A 21,628-nucleotide genomic window follows, 5' to 3' on the forward strand; every position below is an offset into this window, starting at 1 on the left:
TTTCTCTTTCTCTTTCTCTTTCTCTTTCTCTTTCTCTTTCTCTTTCTCTTTCTCTTTCTCTTTCTCTTTCTCTTTCTCTTTCTCTTTCTCTTTCTCTTTCTCTTTCTCTTTCTCTTTCTCTTTCTCTTTCTCTTTCTCTTTCTCTCTCTCTCTCTCTCTCTCTCTCTCTCTCTCTCTCTCTCTCTCTCTCTCTCTCTCTCTCTCTCTCTCTCTCTCTCTCTCTCTCTCTCTCTCTCTCGAGGACTGACCTCATGGAGGACCGGGCGCATGATAGAACGGCCTCGACTGACTGGTAAAAATGAAGCACGCTTTCTACGCTGGAAACTAAACGCAACACTTCACTGCATTCAGCTTAGCTAACTTAGCGTATTTGCTGTTTGGGCGTGGTATGCCCTCGCTGTCACGGGCCGTTCCTGATGACCTCTGAAGGTGTCTGTCGTATCCCCAGCCCAGTATTGTGCTGTCTGTGGCAGAGGCTCTCCAAGCGTAGCAGTTACGTAACAGGTTGTGCTCTTCTGTCTCCCCTCCCTCTCTCTTCTTCCACTATTTTCCCTTCTCTTTCCATTGTCTCCTTTCATTCGGTCACATCATCTCCGTCCCGTCTCCACCTCGTCTCCCTCTCCGTCTCCTTCTCCGTCTCCCCTCGTCTCCCCCGCTCGGTCTGGGCCCCGCCCTGATCGGAGGGCTCGCCGAGTGGAAGACGGCCGGCCCGCCCCAGCCCGGCCCGCCTGTCACCCGGCTATGCCCGGAATGCGTGCACTATTCACCGCACTGAGACGGCTGAGGGGCGGCCCCGCGAGGCCCCGCGAGGCGGCTGAGGGGCTGCGGCTCGCCACTCGAGGTGACGTGGTGAGGCGCTGAGACCTCGGAGGTTCTCAGACCTCAGACAGTGGAATGGAGGCCTGTCAGGTCAGCGGTAACGCGTCCCGGGGGGTGACGGCGGTGACAGAGATGGTGACGGCCGACCCAAGAATGGCGCGGATGGGAGCTGGAGTAGGCCGGCACGCTGTGGGTCATTTGCATCGGGGAGGAGTTGGAGAATGTGGGGAGCGAGGAACTATTAACCCGCGAGTTGCTGGGGGGGGGGCGTTAAACGCCCCCACTTTTTTCGCCGGGCCATAGCATAAAAATTGCGCGCCGCAGGCGCGCCAAAATTTGGGTACCTGTAGGGAATTGATTGAAGTTTATTGTGACAAAGTTTCAAAAAAATCGGTCGGAAAATTTTTGAGATAGGGGAGAGTGGGGAAAGATGCCCAGGGTTTCGCTATGTCATATATTTTTCGAAAATGACGATGGGAAAGCAACAACTTGGAGTTTCAACGGAAGCCGACATCATTTTTCTCCAAAAATATCACACTTTCGTGCCTAAAATATTATAACTTTTTTTGCTATTAAGCATTTTCCTGAAGAAGTGAAAGGGGGCATCTTACCCCACAGGGTGGGAAAGACGCCCCCTGACGTTGGGAAAGATGCCCCCTGCACTATAAGTGACATAAATGGGCACGTGAATCGCATGAACGAATCAGTAGTCCCTTCGAGCCTGCAGTAGACACCAAACGTCATCATAAGGGCCCGCAAAAGTAGTCGTAAGGGGCTTTAGAGGTCATCGTTAGGGCCATCATAGTCCAGCGCGGCCAAACAAGCCTCCGCGGTGGCGTTCGGAGACCACTGTGGGGCTCTTATAGGTCTTCATGATGCTTGAGGGCCCTCGAGCCCATCGTGGGGACCTCTGATGCCAGCGCGGCCCGTGGGGCCAACATGGGAGCCCTCAAAGGATGTCGTGAGGGGCCCTGGAGCCAATAATGGGGCCCACAGAGGCCGTCCTGAGGGCTCTCAGAGTCAGATGCCGCCCAAAAAGTCGCTATGTGGGCCGAGAGACCGGCATGGGGAGCACCCAACCGTACTGGACTCTCAATAGTCCCAGATCGGCTTTTGTCTACATCACAAGTATGTAATAAATGATTTGACGGGCTGTTTGAAGGACAGCCTACGGATTTAGGGGGGCGTCTTTCCCCATCAGGACAGGGGGCATCTTACCCCAAGGTACCGAAGTAACATTAAATCAGTACAATTTGTTAGCCATAAAACTACACCCTGAAACAAACTGTTTGGGACACAGTACACGCATGGTAATGTATCACGAATATAGCAAGGGACGCAAAAATTATTTACCTTCTTTGATATTTACATTGTTTTGACACCAAAATATTTTTTGAAAGCAGCAAATAAAAAACATGCAATCATCAGCCAGCCGTTGCCCAACTGAGCGTCGTAATTTTTTGTGCAGTTAACAAGTCAGGTTTCCGCTTTACGCTAAGAACATTAATTTCCAGGTCCGATTCTTTGTTTCGCCGCTAGAGGGGGTGGGGCGTCTTTCCCACCCTGGGCATCTTACCCCACTCTCCCCTATCGAGGTTTTAGTGACGTCATGATTTCTGAGTTTTCGACCAAAAACGGCATATGTTCAAAAAATTATATAAAATCACAGAATAGACATACAGACATGCCGTAAACGCCATTAGACTGCCAATACCATGCACAATCAAATGGCTATCTTCGATTATTGATTATCGTTCTGCATTTTCCAAAATCTTGAACTGAATCTTGGCAATTTCTCGCGACTTCTTCACGACCATGATACATACATTTCTTAAATTGAACTTTTTGAGCCAAACACGTACACATACGATAAAATGAATGTCACCATCGGGTTCTACGCCCCAAATTACCCATAAAACATGTGTCGCAGGCTGCGAATATCAGTTTTGATTTTCGGGGATATGTGCCTACCCGGTTGACCTGACCTTGACCCTGACCTATGCTTGACTGACCCCTACATGGAGCTGACACTCTTGTAGGCCTTATATGATGGATTGTGCACCGTTTTGACAACGTTTATGACGAGAGGCGCCCATTGCGAAGCCCTGAAGTCCATGCTACTGAAAGCCCGATTTCAGGTGTTTGACCTGACCTTGACCCGACCTGTGACCTCAAAATTCAATTTCAAAGTACTCATCTGAAGCGTCTCGTCGCGCTCTTTCGTTTGCCGCCTCGTGCGTTTCGCTGCGCCTATTGGTTCTCGAGTTATCGGCTGGGGGCGTTTAACGCCCCCCCCCCCCAGCAAACGGTGGGTGGCGAAATACCCCAGCAACTGCCGGGTTAATTGATTGTTGAAGGAAGGCGGGTGGAGTAACAATGCTGGTTGTAATGCATCGACTTTTTGTGGTTGGGTCAATTCGTGTCCCCACCACTTTCAAGCGTTATTTCATCAAACAACACGGCATATTACTATTTATCATTATTCATTTCTGAGCTGCCAAGTGGGTATCCACTAGCCACTAATTCAACATTGCGAATTGTAAAATACCCAAATATATTTCATTTCAATTAAATGGAATCATTATTCACTCCTTTGTAATGCCTACTGATCATCTAAAGTTACCTTTTCAGTGTTTTCTGGTGCCATGCGATACTGGTTTGTGAATTCACAGCCGGGCGCCCCCTTGGACACGTGCGACCTCTCCATGCATGCTAATTGCCCACCTTGGTTTACTGCCGGCCTATTAGGGTCTATATTTAGCCGAGGGGCGGGAGTGGCCGCCTCTGACCGGCTCGTGGCCGGGGAGCCGCCCGCCGCAGCTGGGAGGGGTGCCTTTCAGCTTCACCGAGGGAGGACCTCTGACTTGATCCACACCTGTTCGGGACGGTATTGAGTTTTTGGACTGAGACACTGGTCAGATCTGAGCAGTCGAATCGGGCCGATTGGCCCTCAGAGTTACCTCGAGATCAGGTGAAGCCAGGTAAGGTGGGGTCTGGTCAGGTTGGATCGGGTCAGGTCGAGTCCTATCGAGTATGGATCGAGATCCTACCGGGTCCTACCTAGCTGTCCGGCGATGCGCTAGGCTGGGTTTGACCGTCACCTCACCTCGCCAGAGAACCGACCGGGCTCTCGGCTCGTTCCGACCGCCTGAGTGGCATCTCGGAGCCACAGGAATGCCAGTCCTCCTCCGAATCCCCGCGTCTGAGCGGCGGACCGTCCGACAGGCCACAGACCCGGCCGGCGGCGGACAGTCGGACAGGCCACAGGCTGGGGCGGATCAGCGCCGAGACGCGGCGCGGTCAGCGGTCAGTGATCAGCGCCGAGACGCGGTGGTCAGCGATCAGCGGATCAGCACCGAGACCCGGTGGTCAGCGGTCACTGAGCGGCGCGGCGGCTCGGCCCTTCCTGGAAACGCCGGCTACTAAATTAAACCCGCCAGCACAAACGCTTCCGGTTTGGCTTTTGGACGCTGCTAAGCGTCGTCAGCGTACAAATCCCGCTTGGGGTGCTTACGCGAGATAACCCTACCCATGTTGGTACGTTCCTGTGGGTAGCGGTGTCATTGAACGTAGGACTAGTAAATGTATTCTTAAAAGCATTATAGTACGGATAGTTCAGCAATTCGTAGAAAAGGACATCGTCGGGTCCGGTCGGCTGACGGCTACAAAAGGCTGTCAGGCGCAGTTTTGGACCATGACCAGCTTCGTGATAGGCTGCCGTTCATGTACTGACATTTTTGCGGATCCCTTTATAATTTCACCAATTATTTTCGTCTCTAAAAGATCGAAATGTCGACCGACGAACAAGTCCGTCGGGTCGATACCGTTACTGCGTTCAGTCAGCTCTGGCGGCGGCTGCCGGGCCGTCTCAAATTCGGAGCTTCTCGTAGCCGTGAATCAAGCGCTGTCCACCGTTCCACCGGTGACGTAAGCCGGTCACGTGGTGGCCCGTCTGGGGCCGGTCAGCGGCCGGGCCGCCCACATTCCTCTGTCGAACTGCCAGCTCAGCCGCTCAGCGCAGCCACCAGGTGCAGTCGGCCGCGGACACACCACGTGACGTCCGCAAGGGAGAACAGTGGACGTAACGTGGTACATCACGTGATGCTTGCAACCTGATGTTGGTTGCCGCGAACGGGCTGCGCTTAGGCTCATGTCCTTGCAAGTTCATTTACAAAAGGATGGGATGCTGCAGGAAGAAAATCCTGCGGCCTGCAGGATTTTGTGTTCCCTGCTGATGTGCATAGCTCATTCGAGAGGTCACTCGATAGGTCACTTGGTATCATCGTGGCAGAAGACCACATTCAAACACGCGCTGCAGCGTGGGCTGCCGCATTCGGAGTCTTCCCCGGGCCGCGTTGGTCAGCGCGGCGCGCGGTCCAACGGATCTCGAACGGAAGGCAGTGATCAGAATGCACAGAGTGACTGTCGAACTCATTAACCCCTTGCACATTCCGCATACCACACCCGACAAATGGTTCATTAATATTGAATGTTCGGGATGCCAAGAGCTCTTTTAGAACATCCCGCCGACTGTAGTTACTTGAAAGATGTTGCTGATCTTTTTGTTCGTTGTACTTTTTATTAGAGCTCGTTTTGCTGCTCGTACTCGCTAATGACAAGCTTGTGTCAAATCAACGTACAATTAAAATCAAATGACCCGGTAAATCGGGCAGTGTAGGTAGGAAGGCATGTGGTATTCACCTTTCTGTCTTACGGTTGTTTTTTTTTTCTTTTGACGCAGATACCCTCAGCGGACCAGACGCCTTTTTCTGTAGGTACCCCCCCCCCCCCAAGAAATAGAACTTTCAACTAAGTTATGTTTTCGAACTACAGAGTTCCTATCTATATGTGCATAAACATACAAAACGCACACCTACCACCGCGCCGCCACCGCCACGCTACCTTCATCGGCAGCAGCAGCCAGCTTTACGCTCGGCTGCAGTCCAGTCTCGGCAGCGCCCCATGATACCCCTCCTCTGAGCGAGTTCTAACAAAGCTGTCTTGTTTGCAGGGCTAACCGACTGACCGCCGCCGCATCGAATCAGGTATGGAAAATCCCGGTAAACCCTTTCATTTGCCGGGCCGTTTTCACTCTATTATTCTGATGGATCGCCTCTACTGGCGACTGGCTGTCACGGTATTATTGAACTCGATTGGTTTATTATGCAAAATACCGATGTACACCTCCCTGCATATGGGGATTTTGATAAGACCGGACCCCTGAATGGCTGAATCATTGATGAACGGGCTGGGAACATATCGCACTCAGCGCCAAACTCGCGGTCGTAAGTGCAGAAATCGAAACTGCATGACATCACAATATACGGCACAGTCGCTATGCATGGATCTTGGTAACGCCTTCCAGTGGTATCTGCTTGTTTATTCCGATGTGGATGGCTATTCTCATCACACACTTGCTGGCATGCATTTCTTCGGTTAAACTGAAGTAGGGTACGTTGTTTTATCGGATGGTTCCCTATACATTAACGACTCTGATGGTGTTGCATGAGATCACCACATTAATCTAGACTCAGCCTTAATCATTTCTGGAATGTGCATAATGCTCCGGTAATTCGAGCGCCTTTTGGTGCGTTCCGGACGACTTACATCCATGCTGACCGTTCGAAGCAACATCCATTCTCACGTTTTTGCCGGTTTCAGATTATATAGGTATTCAAAGGGAGGTCTAAATAGGTAAACTCGTAGACTGTTTGTTCCAGATCAGTGTCGGTCTCGAGTGTCAGTCAGGTGTGTCAACCCCAAGTGCTGGTTAGTCCTGAGGTCGGTCGCCCTCTGAGTGTCCAGCCGAGTGTCGGGAGTGCTGAGTGGCAGCTCGGTCAGCCCGCCCTCTATCCGTGCCGGACTGCGTGCCGGGGTGCGCCGGCCGCTGACCTGCCGACCGGGAGGTGGCCGCGCTCCTCGGGAGCGCAGGAATCCCAGCAGGACGGGTCGGACCACCACGGACCGGTCCAAACTCTGACATTGGACCGCCGCCCGCCCACCAGTTGATGGGCTACTGCGGTTAGACGGACCAGGTGCCTTCCGGAACGAGCAGAAATACCGGTAGAGCCTAAAAATTTCGCCTCTGCTGAGTGGTATGGTTGAAAACCTCGGTAGCGAAGTGTCTTTCTGCATTTTATATGCGCCAATGCTGACCTATAAGCATATGTTAATGCTTGAGTTAGTCCCATGATGCGTGGGTCAGCTGTTTTATAGAGCAGTAGCGCATGGCGTGCTGGCGCACCCAGCTCTGCGTTCTCGATCCGGAGCTTAGTGAGCTTTGCGGCGGACTCGTAAAACTCATCAGAGCCGCACCCCGCTCCATTAACATCGTTGGGCAGGGCCCGGCCCATTGAGCTGCCACAAGCCAGGCTACCTGTTTGTTCACTGGAGCTCTACAATCTACATAGAGGTGTGTATATCGCCGTATGGGCTGCCAGTGTGCCAGATAGGGTTTTATATGTTGAAATGCCTCCCATTCAGGCTACTTGTGTACTGTGTAGGTCGATATGAATATCGCCATTTAGGTTGCCTTTTTGCTCAACCATGCTCTATGCCTGAGTAAGCTGCGCTATATCGGGCTATTTGATTGGCAGCTGTACGCCTGTATTGAACTCGTAGCCTCAGCTCTCGCAGGACACGATCGGTCCTCCTCCCACCCTCTCCCCTCCCTCTCCCCCTCTCCCGGCGTGTGTAACGGCCTGTTCTCACCGTGGCATCCCTGACCTCTGTATTACTGGGCCGACCCCGCCATAGCTGGCCGGCAGCCGATTTATCTTTATCGCCGGTCGCCGTGAGCTACCCTGTACTGCACCGGCCGTCTGCAGGACGGGCCGGCAGCTCTCCCACGGGTCGGGCCGAGAGAGTGCACAGAAGTCGTCAGCCCGAGTGTTCGTACTCATCCTCAGATCATCGTAACAGATATGACATGACAGCTGGCTACTGGGCTCAGTCTCTTCTCAGCGATTTACAGTATCTAGTAACTTATGTAATTTCTGTGACCTTCTCGACTAAGCATGGAACCGCAGATCGGCGCAGTTTCTGCATTCACTGGCTGGATGGTCGAAGTTGAACTCGATTTTTTTTTTAACGTTAGCCCCCGTTTGTGGCTGAGCCTTCCTATCAAACGTCGCTTGTTGTTTCTGGCCAGTCCCAGTTGGTCCAGCTGGTGAAGACTCGATGAGTTCTGACGAGTGAGCAGCGCGGCTGAACTCAGACCATCAGTCCGGGTCCTGAGCCGACAACTCCTGGTCCGACGGCCGCGACGAAAGCTCACTAGCCATTTGTGCTAGGCGGGCGGGTCGGTCCTGAGCCGATATTGCAACCATGAGCACCCAGTCCTGGTCCGACCAGCCGGTCCTGAGCCGGCCACCGAGCGCCGGCGGCCACGCGGCGGTAGTAGCGGCCCGGCAGCGTACCTACCAGCAAACCGGTCCGGTCCGCTCCCTGGCACCCGGCACTATGTGATAGCGCCGTGCAGCCGGCCATACCGACCCGGCGCGCCGGCCGCAGCCGCACTGGGTCGGAAAGCAGCGCCTCCCGGCCATCGAAAACACCCAGCCCCGTTTTGGTCGCCGCGGAGAGCTCGCTGCTGAGGCGGGTGACGTCAAACAGGGCCGCTGTGGCGGGCTGAATCATGCATGACCGGGACGGCTGACTTCAATAATCCCGCGCGTGCTGCCTCGGTAATTTCCAAATTACAGCCGGCGCGGTGTAGATTGATCACGTGATCGGGGGTGCCGTTTGTGGGTGTGTGGGGAGGGCCGGCGCCGGCTCCATCAGCCGCTGTGTGCAGTGCCGCTCCTGAAGGGCCTCTGCGGCAGCCGGCGGAAGTGTGCCACCAGAGACCGGCGGCCGCGCGCGCTACGTGCCGCCGGCAGGCGCACCTCCGCAGCGCGGTAGCCGGGCCGGGCCGAGCCGCCGCTGATGCAAGGCACGCCCCCAGGACCACCAGGCCGAACGGTCGGCCGAACGGGCTCCAGAAATGGAACAGGATCGCTCCGGATGGCCACTGTTATATATTTTTGTGGAGCAGAGCGTAGGTTTGTTCATTTCAGTCAGCGGTGTGGATGTTTGAGCTTTACTGCGCATGAGCTGGGCCCGTCTCGGAGAAAAGACGGCCAACTATGCCCGGTTTAGTGGCACGGAGATCTCGAGACTGGCATTGCGTGTCGGCAGCAGTATGTATCACTCACTTGTGGCGTTATGGGGGCTCACCATGAACCGCGGCAGCGGCCGTTCCCACGTTTGGAAGCCGGCCGTAAACGGGCAACAAACATAATTCAGCAGCATGCAGACTTCAGAACGGACCACGTGGCCTGTACTTCAGGGAGGAGGGATGGGCGTACTGGTCCCTGGCGCCCAGTGAACTCAAGACCCAAGTGGTATTGCGCTCATTGCTGGGGAACCAGCCGATTTTGATGTGCGTCGAGCTCCTTGGTAAATAGATGTTACCATGAGGTCAGTTACTCCAACTCAATACAATTTGCACACGGTTCAGCTCTGCAGACCATCGCAGAACGTTTTGCGATCCACCTGAGCCCCGGAGTGCCACCGTGCTCCTTCGTCCTCCCGAAGTACCAGCAGCTGTAACCCGTCCACCGGGCGGCTGCCGCGGCGGTGACCGCGTGGCGCGGCCGCGCGCGCCCGGCGCCGGCCCCGCTCGCACCTTGGGATGCCGGCCACGTCGGCGCGTCCGATGTGATTGAGATAGTGGGCTCGTCGGATCGCCGGTGCGGGCAGGTGGCCGCCATGGGCCGCCTCTCCGGCTCTCCGGCTCTGCTCTTTGCCGGACGGGTGGAAGGTGGGCGGCCAGCGCGCCGACCGCGGCTGGTTACAGCGGGTCAGAACGGGTCAGAACGGCCCACAGATGATCAGAGTGGCCCCTCACAGTGGCCCACAACGGATTAGAATGGCTCACGGCAGATTATGGCGGGTTACAGCGGCCTACAGTGGGCTAGAGTGGCTCACTGAGGGTCAGAACAGCTCACACGGGCTCACAGCGGGTCAGAACGGGTCATAGTGGTTAGGAGCCGGTCAAAGGGCTCAGAGCAGCTCACAGCCGGTCACAACGACTGACAGCCGATCACACCTTTGTCGGATAGACTTATGAACGCATGACCTCTACAGCTGAAGCTTGATTGTAATACCTATCTGGTAGCTGTCTCTATTTTTAGCTTCTGTCTATAGAGGCAGCAGGAGCCACCGGAGTTGTAGTTACTGGCCAGCGCTGCTGACGTGATCACATTCAGGAGAGAGCCGGTGTGGCCACGCCGCTCTCTGTCTGTAATTACGCCTCCCAGGGTACGCCAGATGCATGGCTGATGGTCCTCCGCAGCGGCAGTGACATCCACTGGCCGTTCGCCAAGTTCAAGGCTCCCGTGGACGGCGCCACGTCCCAGGGCGCTCCATTTTCTGCACGGCGCTCTGAAGGTCACACCCAGTCCACGATCGAGCGTGAAGGCGTCACCGGACCAATTTTGGCCCGAGCCGGCGGCCAGAGCGAACACGTTTCACGAACGCCCGCCGGCCAGACGCCGGTCATTGTTCTGGGCCGCCGTGAGTGGCTTGGGACGTTCCACCGTCATCCCCGGCGCCCGGATCCAATAATTGGCCGCAGCGGTGACACTGGCGACCACCGCCGGCTCCGGCCGCTCCTCTCTGCGCGGAGGCCCGCACTGATGAGATGCCGGCGCGGAGAGTCCACGCGCGCGGTCCGTTTGATATGGGAGCCGCCGGGGCGGGCACGACGTGCCTTCAGTCGTGGCTGGACTGACGACGACGTCACTCAGCCGCCGGTGGAGTGACGAGGGAGTGAAACCAATCACCAGTCTGCCGGCCAGCACCATGGCAGCAGAACCAACGCCAGAACCAACAATCATGCCGGGAATGCCGACCAATAACCCATCTGAAGCACGGTGCCACTTTGTGTGGACCGTTGCCATCGATCTCCAATTGTCCATGTCATTTTCACCTCAGCTACGAAAGTCGAGTCTAGTTTTACAGAAACCGTCTGAGGTCAGGGCGATCCCAAAGTAAGCCACCATTATTTGTTCTGCGGCATATGAGGCGCGCGCGATACGATCGTCGGCGCACTTCCCCTGTTTACGGCCGGCGGTCGGCGGACATTAGTGAGCGCCGATCGCTCGGCGGCCGGCCGCTGATGGCTGGCGCCGAGCGCCGCCGGCGGCCAGCAATGGTGATTGATACCGCCGTAATTGTCGGGTATCGCCTCTCTAAACGCAGCTTTGACACACTTGTCTGCTGACGAGCTCCGAGGCCGCCGACCGGCGGAGCTGCGCGCTCAGCAGCGCGGGCTGCGGGGCGCCGCCGCATTTCCATCGGGTGTAGGCGAGATGACAATTAGACGATGGTATTAATGAACGCTGAGGAACGCTAACGTGCCGAAAGGTTTCACCCAATGTTTATATGATTGACTCGGTAGTAGTCCGTGTCCCCGCTTTCACCAAATGATGATCTCCGGTGGCCTATGAACTTTGGTTATGGTAATTTCGCGGCAGCAAAAGTAATAGCGCCTCTCGCAATAAAAACGTTTAAGATAACGGCTACCTGCATGCTTCTTTTGACCGAGTCTTCACACAATTTTCTCTGACCCTGGCTGACCTCAGAAATGGTACGACGGCGATTTGCAGAAGGCACGCGCTAGTGGCCAAATATCCTCGGAGGAATCACAGCTAAATAATGGATGGTCAAACCCTCGCCAAGCGCCAACATGTGAATGGCAAGGTGTTTATATCTTGCGCTCAGTCAACGAGTGCAGTTCAGTTTTTGGTGAAGCGTGACTTCAAGCAAACTGGCAGGTCGCATTTTTGTCTAACTGCCTTTTGTAACCACGCCTATTGGCTTGCGTCGATTTTGTTCTATTCGAAAATGTTCCGGTGGTACACATTATTGTTGGAAAGGAACTTGCAGGGCATGGCTGCTTAGTGACTAAGTCAGCAATGACTTTTACCATGCACGTTCTCTGGCGTTCCTTCTCATCCTTTGCATTTACCACAGTGTGTATAAATGCAGCTCCGGTCTGGCCGGCCGGGGGCGTGCGGTCCGACCCGAACAGAGCCGCGACCCGAGGCGGCACGCGTCCGGGCCGCTTCTCGGAGCTGCGTGCCGGCCTGCTCCTCGCTGGAATGCAGTCACGCATGCCGCCGGCCGGGCCGCATAATGCCACGATAAGTGGCCTCCGCTCCCCGGTCAAGCGCCGGCTCCTCTGCTCGGCGCTGCGCGCAGCAGAGTCGTGCTCGAGTGGAGGTGTGGAGGCGGGATGATTTGGGGGTCTGCAGAGGTGGTCACCTGCCTCCAACGCTTCTCTTGGGGAGATTGGAAGAGTTATTCAAGAAGAATAGCATGGCAGAAAGAGTAGTCTGCCGATAAGAGTGATGAGCTCGCTATGCTGCCACTCTAGGCGCCAGCCCCGACTCTGCTCCGACTCGGATTCGACTCTGGGTCACTGATGACTGATGGCTGATGACTGATGACTGATGAGTGATGACTGATGACTGATGAATGATGACTGAAGAATGGATGATGCCTGAGGACGTCCTGATTTTCGTTCTGGCTCGATCCGCTACTTGGCTGCTGGACTCGGACTGTGTGTTTCCTGTGTATTTTATCCTGTGACTGCGTATTTTTTATATACTGGGACTGTGACCGACTGTTGATGACTGACCGTCGCGCTGAGGCTGCCGTCTCTGATGATACGAGCGATTGTCACATGGGTTATGGAGCGTTGTTCGGATCCACATCCCAGCAGACGTGCGAGCTCGTCGCGCCAGTGGCTTACGTAAGCAGCAACCGCACGATCCACCAACACTGCGAGCTGAGGACCAGTCTGATCGTCAGTCATCCAGCCGTCTGCATATAACTGCCCACCGGGTCCAGTTATTGGTCAACTGCCGGCCAGTTGAGTGGACCTGTCAAAAACATATCCGTCATACGGCTGGTCAATTAACTACCGGCCCGGCAGCCAGTGGTTCTTTACGGCGGCTGGCTCTCGGTCAATCATTTGAATCATTCGTTCACTCGTTCTACCAGTCAGTCAAAACCAGTCAACTAAGAATCCAGCCACATGCACTCTGAAGTCAACCCCTCCCCAGATCCGTTTATAACAAGCACCTATACGGTGCGGTCGAATCGCTTGACCCCCATATGGTAATAAGAAGCGGCACAAAAAGCAATACCAGAGAAAACGGAGTCATTTGCATGATTGCAGTCGGCGGTGCGGGGCGGGCTGGGGCGCGTGCAGCGGCGCCGCGCCTGTTTGTCTCGTGGCGGGGTGCCACTCGACCCGTCGTCCCGGTGCGCGCGGCACTCTCAGTCACCGCGGCGCCGGCCGAGCGCGAGCTGCACTGTGCACAGTGATGTATCGCGGGCCGCGGGACGACCCGGGCCGACCCGCGGCCCTGCCGGCCGGTCAGCGGTGCCGCGCGCACCTCCAAACAGGCACATCGCTTTGTCGCTGTCAGTGGCTCGGTCGCAATCACGCGCCTCTCGAGCGCTAAAGGGAACGCACTAATCAGAGCAATAACTCACAATCAGCTGCGCGGCCCGGCCGGCCGGCCGGGACGGGGTCGAATCAGCTGGCTGCGACCGGACCCGGTCACGTGACAGGCGCTGGAATGCGGCGCTGCTGGCGGCTGAAGAGTGGCGTATCTCGGAGGAGCCGGTACACGGGTCCAGAGCAGGGTCTCGGTCTGACCTGCACGGCCCGCTGATGTTTGTGTTAGTGGGGCGACGGGATGACGTCAGGGAATTGGGAGAGATGGATTGGGCCAGGGGAGAATGGCGAGAGGTGGCGAGGGAGATGAATGAATATGGAACAGTGCGAACGGAAGGCAATATGAAGACGGATGAGGTTTAAGGTCAAGGGGAAGGACAAGATACAAACGGGCAGATAAAATGGTTGGTAGCCTCTATGCTCGGCGCGCCGATGTGTTATTCTCGTTCCGCCGTGCGGTGTCAGTACCCCGGCTGACCCGCCGCTGCTGCGTGGAGCGGTCCCGTCTCTGCCGACCCTGGACTGTTACCCTGTTGTCGGCCGGCCCGCTGTTGTTGATCACGTGTGCTGCGCGTGCAGCCAATTGATTATCGAAGCGGTAACAAGCTGAACAGACCCGGCTGATGGTGTTGTATACCCCGGGTCGGTTTTTTGTCGTCCCAGCGGCTCATAACACCGATCACAGGCCAACCAGCGAGGCGCCGCGAGGTCAACAGCAGGTGTACTGTGATCCATAGCCGGCTTATACACAAGGAGAGGCGGGGAAGATGCAGTAGTTGTGCAATGTGAGGCAAGTGGTGATTACGATTTGTCGTGCCGGTGCAACGGATGCACGCATATGTGGTGCGATACTGACTTCTCCGTCTTTTTGTGATATTGCGCTCGTGTGTCTTCCTCTGTCCCTCCTTAGGTTTGCTCTTTGCATTTTGAATATCGATTGTTTCAGTGATAGCAGCTTTCCGTTTTTTTTCTTCTAATATCCAACCGCCTATTTTCAATCAATCTCACTCGAAATGAACGAGCGAAAGAGTTTCATTTTATTTTACCCACGACCGATTACGTGAAGCCACAGCTGATGTCTATTTGTGCCTCATTCCAAAACACATCTCCCGCCTCCCACTGGCTCATTCAGAGCAGCCGATTGCTCGGCGTGGCCCCCGCTTTCTCTACGGGGCTGATCCCAATGGTCCCACACTCTCCCGTGGGGCTGATAAACATCCCCCACTCTCACCTCAGCTGTTTTTATCCGCGCGCTCTCGGTGGATGCCAGTGGTCACTCTCTGGGAGTGAGTGAGTGAGTGAGTGAGTGAGTGAGTGAGTGAGTGAGTGAGTGAGTGAGTGAGTGAGTGAGTGAGTGAGTGAGTGAGTGAGTGAGTGAGTGAGTGAGTGAGTGAGTGAGTGAGTGAGTGAGTGAGTGGCCGCCGGTAACTCTAGCTCAGTGAGCTGGAAGACCATCCCTCCCTCAGACCACCCCCATCTCGGTCTGCCGTGCACGCCGAAACTCCCCGGAACTGCCCCATGTTTGGAGCTGACTCCAACTGGCTGAGGGTCGACCGCTGTCGCATGGGGTGCTGTGCTGAGCTGTACCCACACAGGTATGAGGTGCCGCCTCTCCAGCACTCAGAGCCGGCGAGTGGCTTCTCTGAACAGGTGCGATGTGTTGCACCGCCAGCAGATGGTGACGCCGGGCTGTATTTGGGCACCGTGGGTGTGCTCGATTCAACGAGTGTGCTCCGTCGTGCTCGGGCCCGTGTGTCCCGTCACGGTGAGCGCATAGGTAGCTGTGATCGGCCATACTGGTGGTCGACAACATGTGACACTTATGTAGCATTGGAATGCATGCATACAAAATGGATAGTTGATCATATTCCTGATCCTGGCATATGATATAGAAAGTACATCTTAGTCAGCAATTGAGAAAGATCGAGACCGACCCAATAGATAAATCATGGATGGATTATCCCGTTACGTGGACGGGACGATCCTCCCCTCTTGGTATTTTTGCGTTATCCCTCCTTCGCTACATATTTGTGGTATTTGTGAAGCTAAGTCGAGCTCAGTGCCGACCTCAGCTATTATCGTCCAAAGATGGCGCCGCTCTCTGAGGAGCTTTGTGTTACGGGCTACGGCCGGCCGGAGGAGGAGAATCAGCCACCTGCCCGGGTCAGGGCACGCCGGCTGAGCACTCGGCGGGCGGAAAATCGGCGGCCGGCGCGCTGCCCTCTCCGTAACCAAACACGACGGGCCACGTTTCTGCTCTCCAGTCGCATCAGCGCGGCCCGGCTGCTCCGGAGAGGCAGGGCTGCAGCGCGGCCGCGCCGCCGGCCCGGCCGGCTGCGCCGCTCCTCGCCGCCGGCCCCACGTGTCGGAATGTGCCGCCGACGCGGCGCGGCGTATCCGGCGCGGCGCCGGCCACCGCCGCATCTGCGGCGCAGTTGGCCGCTACTGCCGGCGGCGCGGCGCGGCAGCATATCACACAGAGGCCGCCATCGTGCACGGCGGTCAGCCGAGCTGCGTCCGAGCCGCGCTGGACGCCGGACTGGATGGACTGCGTCCGAACAGCGCTGGAGCGCTAGAGCCGCGGAGCTGCGTCCGAGCGGCTCTGGACGCCGGAGTGGATGGACTGCCAGGGTCGCTGCGCTCGCAGGCGAGGACCTTTGGCGTGGCCATCTCACAGATGTTCTCCTGAACTTATCTCACTCTCTTCGCTGAATTCTAGAGGATCGAGGATCTCCATCTCCAGCATCAGCTTCTGCCTGAACCGGCGAAGAGGATGCCTAGGTATGATGCGAATGGCTGAACGTACATCGAGCGCTTTTAGTTGTTGAACTGGCATCAGTAAAGGCTGACACATTGATGACAGGGAGGGGTGGCGTCTAGTCACTCCGGCATGTGGTCCACGCGTGCTCTGCTGCTCTCTTCACATCTCTCCCTCTCTGCCTCTGACTGAATCGGACGAATGACATCTGCTCAGCTTCAGTCCCTTTCCTCCTGCGCTCCGGCCCTCTCGGTCTCTATCCTCCTGTGCTCCGGCCCTCTCGGCCTCTATCCTCCGTCCCTCCCAGCCCGTCCGCCCTACCAACACTGCGGACTTCCACCGCGCGCACCGGTCCGTCCTGCCCGGACGGTCGGATCCTCTCCCTGCACACTGACCCGCCCCGGCTGGGCGGGAGACGACCTCGGCGGTCGGTCCGCGCAGCCTCTAACGACCCTGCGGCCGGCCTCTGCAGCGGTATGCGCGGCCACGCACACCGCACAGCCGCCGGGGACCGAGCTGACGGACGGGACGGTCCGAGGAGCCCACGCACCGTCAGCGGCGGCCGGCAGAGGAGGAGCTGTGCGCCGCCCAGTCTGCTGCCTGCTGCCCACTGCCTGCTGCCTGCTGCCCGCTGCCTTCTGTCTGCTGCCTGCTGCCTGCTGCCTGCTGCCTGCTGCCTACTGCTCCACCGACTGTAAACGTCCACCGTGACACCGTCTACCGTTCGCGGACATCCTTCGCACTGTCCTCCGTCCACCGTCCTCCGTCCATCGTCCACCGACCACCGTACACAGTGCATTGACCAGCCACTATCCACCGTTCAGAGTTGAGAGCTGAGAGAGAGTGGAGTTGAGAATGACGGATCGAGATCAAGCTCTGCTGAAGGGAACAGAGGTGGTGTGAGGCGATGGTGTGGCTTCAGCAAAGGAAGCGTTTGCTGAAGAGGAGAAATGGGCAAATGGAAAAAAGTATAAGAGAGGGAAGGAGAAAGACCGTGTGTGTGTGTGTGTGTGTGTGAGAGAGAGAGAGAGAGAGAGAGAGAGAGAGAGAGAGAGAGAGAGAGAGAGAGAGAGAGAGAGAGAGAGAGAGAGAGAGAGAGAGAGAGGAGGGAGAAAGAGTGAAAAGAGACAGGACAAAGCACTAAACTTATAAAAACCAAACGTGCGTTTCTTACGCTCTGGCGTGAGGCTTCTTGCTGGCTAAACGACGGGTCGCAAAGAAGGGCTTAACCTTTGGGGGCGCTCGTTTTGTCACGACCCCGGTGGCTGCGTGCTTTGACGCCGGTGAAATATCACGCGGGGCTGGGCGGCGCGGCGGCCCCTTCAATCGGCGCCGGCGTCACGAGCAGCGGCGGCGCGGGCCGGCCGGCCGGTCGGGCGCGCCGCCCGCGCCCGGCTGCCCTAATACCAGCTGCACGGCCGGCCATTCTGTGACGTCACACGGCCGTTAATGCATCGTGTGCTTTTGCTCGGGCAATTGATGGGTACTTCACAGGCAATAAGGTCTTGTTGAATGCCTCCTGATATTCGGAACAGGGTCGGCCCGGCTGCCGCTGCCGCCGGTGCGATGCCCGCTCGGCGCGGCGCGAGGGCCTCCACCGGCCCCGGGCGCCCCGCCCCCGGCCTGTGCGCCACGAGTTATGTCACAGCGGCTGGAATTCGCGCGCCGCACTGCATGTTGCATGTAATGTGCGTACATACCGGCGCTGGGGACGGGTCGGCCTGGGGCGGACGGTTCGGCGCGAGCACTGACCGCGCCTTATCAATGCATATTGCATATGGGACGGCTACTTTCACAACGCTGAAATCTTGTCGCTCTTTGTAAATTGTTAGTGACTGCTACATTTCACCCAGTAGCTCTACGCAAATGAAATAAGGTCCAATACTTAATTGAAATATCGCAAAATCCCTAAGCTTACTCATTTGTTATTTTAGCCAAGCTCATGTGCGCCGTGCCGTGCGGCATGTCCTCGTCCCTGTCACTTCTGCGCCATGGATGCTTTATTTTCACGGTGGTACCTTATAATTAAATACCTTTCACTTGGACGACACGTATGACCTTTGCTAACAGCACGGCTTCATCTACATATTTAAAGCATTATCGTATTCGGCTTGACCTGTCGTGTTGCGAGACACTGACCTGCTCTTAAAGGCGCCTTGACCTTTATGAAGTCGGGTCACATCACCGTCACGTAGGTATAGGGCACTTTGTTCGTGTCGACTTGCTGGCCGTCTTGGACTTCATCTTACTCTTGGATTCCAGTGATCATCTGGAAAACGGAAAACGGTGCCTTTTTCTCTGAGCAAAACGGAAAACCTGCAAGGACTGGAAAATCATGGCGTGCATATAAAGTCTTATAGAAAAAAGGTACTTCACGGGAACCTCAAGGAACGTACGTGGATCAAAAGGAACGCATTTCACTTGAGTTGTATTGTTGCTACTCCACATTCCAAATACCATACCGTCTTGTAAAGTGAGGAGATGCCGGTCTTATCGTCGGCAAATGTTTCGGAAGTAATATCGGTCTCCCCTTTCATCCCACACTTGTTGTGCCGTGAACGAATGCATTCCAGACTAATTATTCGATTCATGCCGATATTAATGAAGCATGCAATCACTTCCCATTGACTGATTTTGAATGGTCTGCGCTGGTGATACTCCAGCTCGCGATGTCTATTCATTTATCACCGGGTATCAGATCCCGTTAGGTGTGCGGGGTTTGAATCGATCGCTGCAGCGGCCGGCCACGTGACACTGCAGGCCGGGCTGGGGGCGGGCCGATACCTCAGATGTCCTGCACAGTGCACATCACTCCCGGGCAGCGCGAACCTCGCAACAGCCTCAGATCTGTTCGTAATTTGGGTCACAATAAAATGTTTCGAAAGATGACCGTCTTCAAGAGGTTACATATCCGACAAAGCTTATTCGGTTACTTTGACCTGTGACCTCTCTCTCAGGAGTGTGCCAGATCAGGGCGATGATGCAACGGATGTCATTGTCAGTGCCAATAACATGAAACTTTTACTTTAAAAGGATGTGAAGATGCAAAGTACCCTATACCGATTTCTTCCATAAATTTCCGTGGATGTCAATGTTATTTGTAGCTCAGTTCAAGTCATTGACGTCTGATGAGCTCGCTCGGACTTTTTAGGCATCAACTTCCAAGAGTAGGTATTGTTAGGCTTGTTTTCAAGCATTTATTCATTTCGCTATCTGGTAGGAAAAAGTACCTACCTATCGTATTTAGGTACCTTTTCGATCCGCTGGTAAACTTTAGTAGGCGTCGAAGCTCTCAGCATTGATAATTGAATTAGGCAGTTACGGCCCAAGAAATCACCGCCCTGCAGGCCTAGATACCGAGTTTAGATCACGACACTTGATAGTTTATTTTTCCTGTCCTGACCTGACCTGACCTGACCTGACCTGACTGACCGACTACATAATTCGGTACCTGGCCGGCGCACGTATGTGAGGTCCTCCCCGCTGCTGCCGACAGCGCCACCTGTGACAGGGAGCAAGCTTCGTTGTTCGGTTCCTCCGCCAGGTGGCGGGCGGCTGCCTGTGAGGCGGTACGCTCCCTCAGAGTGTCTTGGAGACTGGAGTATTGTGAGCGGCCAGAGACTGGGAATTGCTGACAAATCAAACTGGTCAAGACGAACAAAACGGAAGCTGTCAAACATTCAGGTCTTTACCATTTCACCTGCCCGAGGACTTAATGCAGCTTGTAACAACGGGACCATAGGCATAAGGCAAGGACATCCAGCCTTTTTATTGTTAGCACCAGCCCATCAACATTTTGATAACACTTCCCCATTCTGGGCTGACGGCCACCCACTCAGGCAGTCAGCGGAACCAGAGTTCCAGCAGAAGCATGTCCCCTGAGTGACCTGTCCCACCGGGCTGTGCCTGTCCCAACGGGACGGGCTCAGCCTATGCAGATGCGACCCAGGCCATATTTGGTGGTCTAATGCTCGACTAGGCCAAATGGCTCACCCATATATCTCATCCCATGGCCCAGGAATTGTCTAAGCTGTCGGAAGGGTTCTTACCTATCATACAAATGATTTTAAGTACAGAAGAGAAATTGGTGCGATATAACGTCACCGATAAAATAGTTCAGATCTGAACTAGGTTACTGACTGGGTTAATAACTACATTTCTCCGTTGCCTTGTAAATTGTGACGCATTCACGTGAGAACTATCGGCTTGTTCTGACACCGAGCCTGTGTCACACAATAGGTCCGCCGCGATACTATCACCGAGCCAATTACTCATGCGGTGAGATCGCATCAGGGCGGCTATTTGTAAATCACAGGCGGCCATTCCGTGTCCAGACGGCTGTTCAATCTCAATAGAGCCAACGTGGCATTAAGTGTCGTCGGCTTTCGTCGGCCGGCGGCGCGCCGTGATGTGTGGGGTGCTCGGGTGATATCACGTCCCATCAGTATCTGCTTACCACCTTATTGACCCGGCCGGGTCACCCAAAGGGTACGGAGCGGGCCGCGCGGCGCCGAGCGAGCCGCACCATAATTGGTGCCGGCTGAGCAGGCCCTCAGACACAGCTCGGCACATTGTGATCAGTGATCACACAGAGACACGACATGGTCGACTGGGTCGGCGGGGGCATCGACTTTCAAATAATCTGCAATGAATACAAACTATTCTTCAAAGATATCGTACGTAGCACCATCTGAAAGGGTGAGACATGAAGTCAAACTGATCTTGTTCGTACGGGGCTTGTCCGCCCTGTTTTCTTTCGGTCATATAATGCAAAGATGGCATGGAGTAGGCATTTAGTCATCCACTGCAATATAGTCAAGAATCACGCTCGAACGACTTTACATACTCAGACGTTATGTCACGGCTTCCTCAGTCCATTTCATAGCCACTCTGCGGACGGTCACGTCAATCCAGCGTCCCGCGGTCCTGTCTCTGAGCGTTCCGTATAGATGAGGACTGAGATAATCGTCCGGATATGCATCCCTCCATCCTCAGAGAAATCGCATTAATCAATTCCGATGAGAGTGCGCTCTGTGTCGGCCGTTCGGCTGGATCACAGAGCACCGGTGCGCCACATTTCGTCTCTGCGGCGCCACTCTCGCCGCTGCCCGACTATGCCGACAGGGCTCGGTGCCGACGAGGCTGCTCATTAGCGTGGGTGCCTGGCCGGCGGCGAGCCCAGCTATTCAAACGAGCCGGTCCGGTCCGCGCGGCGGGGCTGCACCCCGCGCCGGCCGGGTCGGAACAGTCGGAGGCTGTGGTCCTGCGACCGAGCAGAGCTGAGTGCGGTCTTTGAGTTAGCCTAAACTAGGGCTGCTAAGTGGGCAGGTTGCAACGGAAGTCAATGTGGTACTCTGCGTCATCATTGCAGTAACCTCGCTTTTCTGTAGCAGTTTTCATTTGCTTCGTAGTTGAGCTAGACGGTGTAACAACATCTCATTTTGCTGATCGTTTCTTGATACCTATCTTACTTAGGCTCCATACAACGCAACCTGAGGTACACTCGGGGGCAGATTGATGTTCCACAACTCTTTATC

The 21,628-nt window shown here is 55.5% G+C and overlaps 1 protein-coding gene across 1 annotated transcript in view; it reads left to right on the forward strand.

The window, feature by feature from the left end:
* LOC122382266 (ankyrin repeat and BTB/POZ domain-containing protein 2-like) overlaps nt 1-21,628 on the forward strand; it is a 96,064-nt gene that overhangs the window by 12,407 nt on the left and 62,029 nt on the right. Inside the window, exon 2 of the mRNA XM_043367371.1 lies at nt 5,831-5,864. The gene's annotated coding sequence lies outside the window, so the exon portion shown is untranslated. The remainder of the gene's footprint in view (nt 1-5,830; nt 5,865-21,628) is intronic.

This window comes from Amphibalanus amphitrite, unplaced genomic scaffold (assembly GCF_019059575.1).
Source record: "Amphibalanus amphitrite isolate SeventyFive unplaced genomic scaffold, NRLGWU_Aamphi_draft 000136F_arrow, whole genome shotgun sequence".
Classification (NCBI taxonomy): Eukaryota; Metazoa; Arthropoda; class Thecostraca; order Balanomorpha; family Balanidae; genus Amphibalanus; species Amphibalanus amphitrite.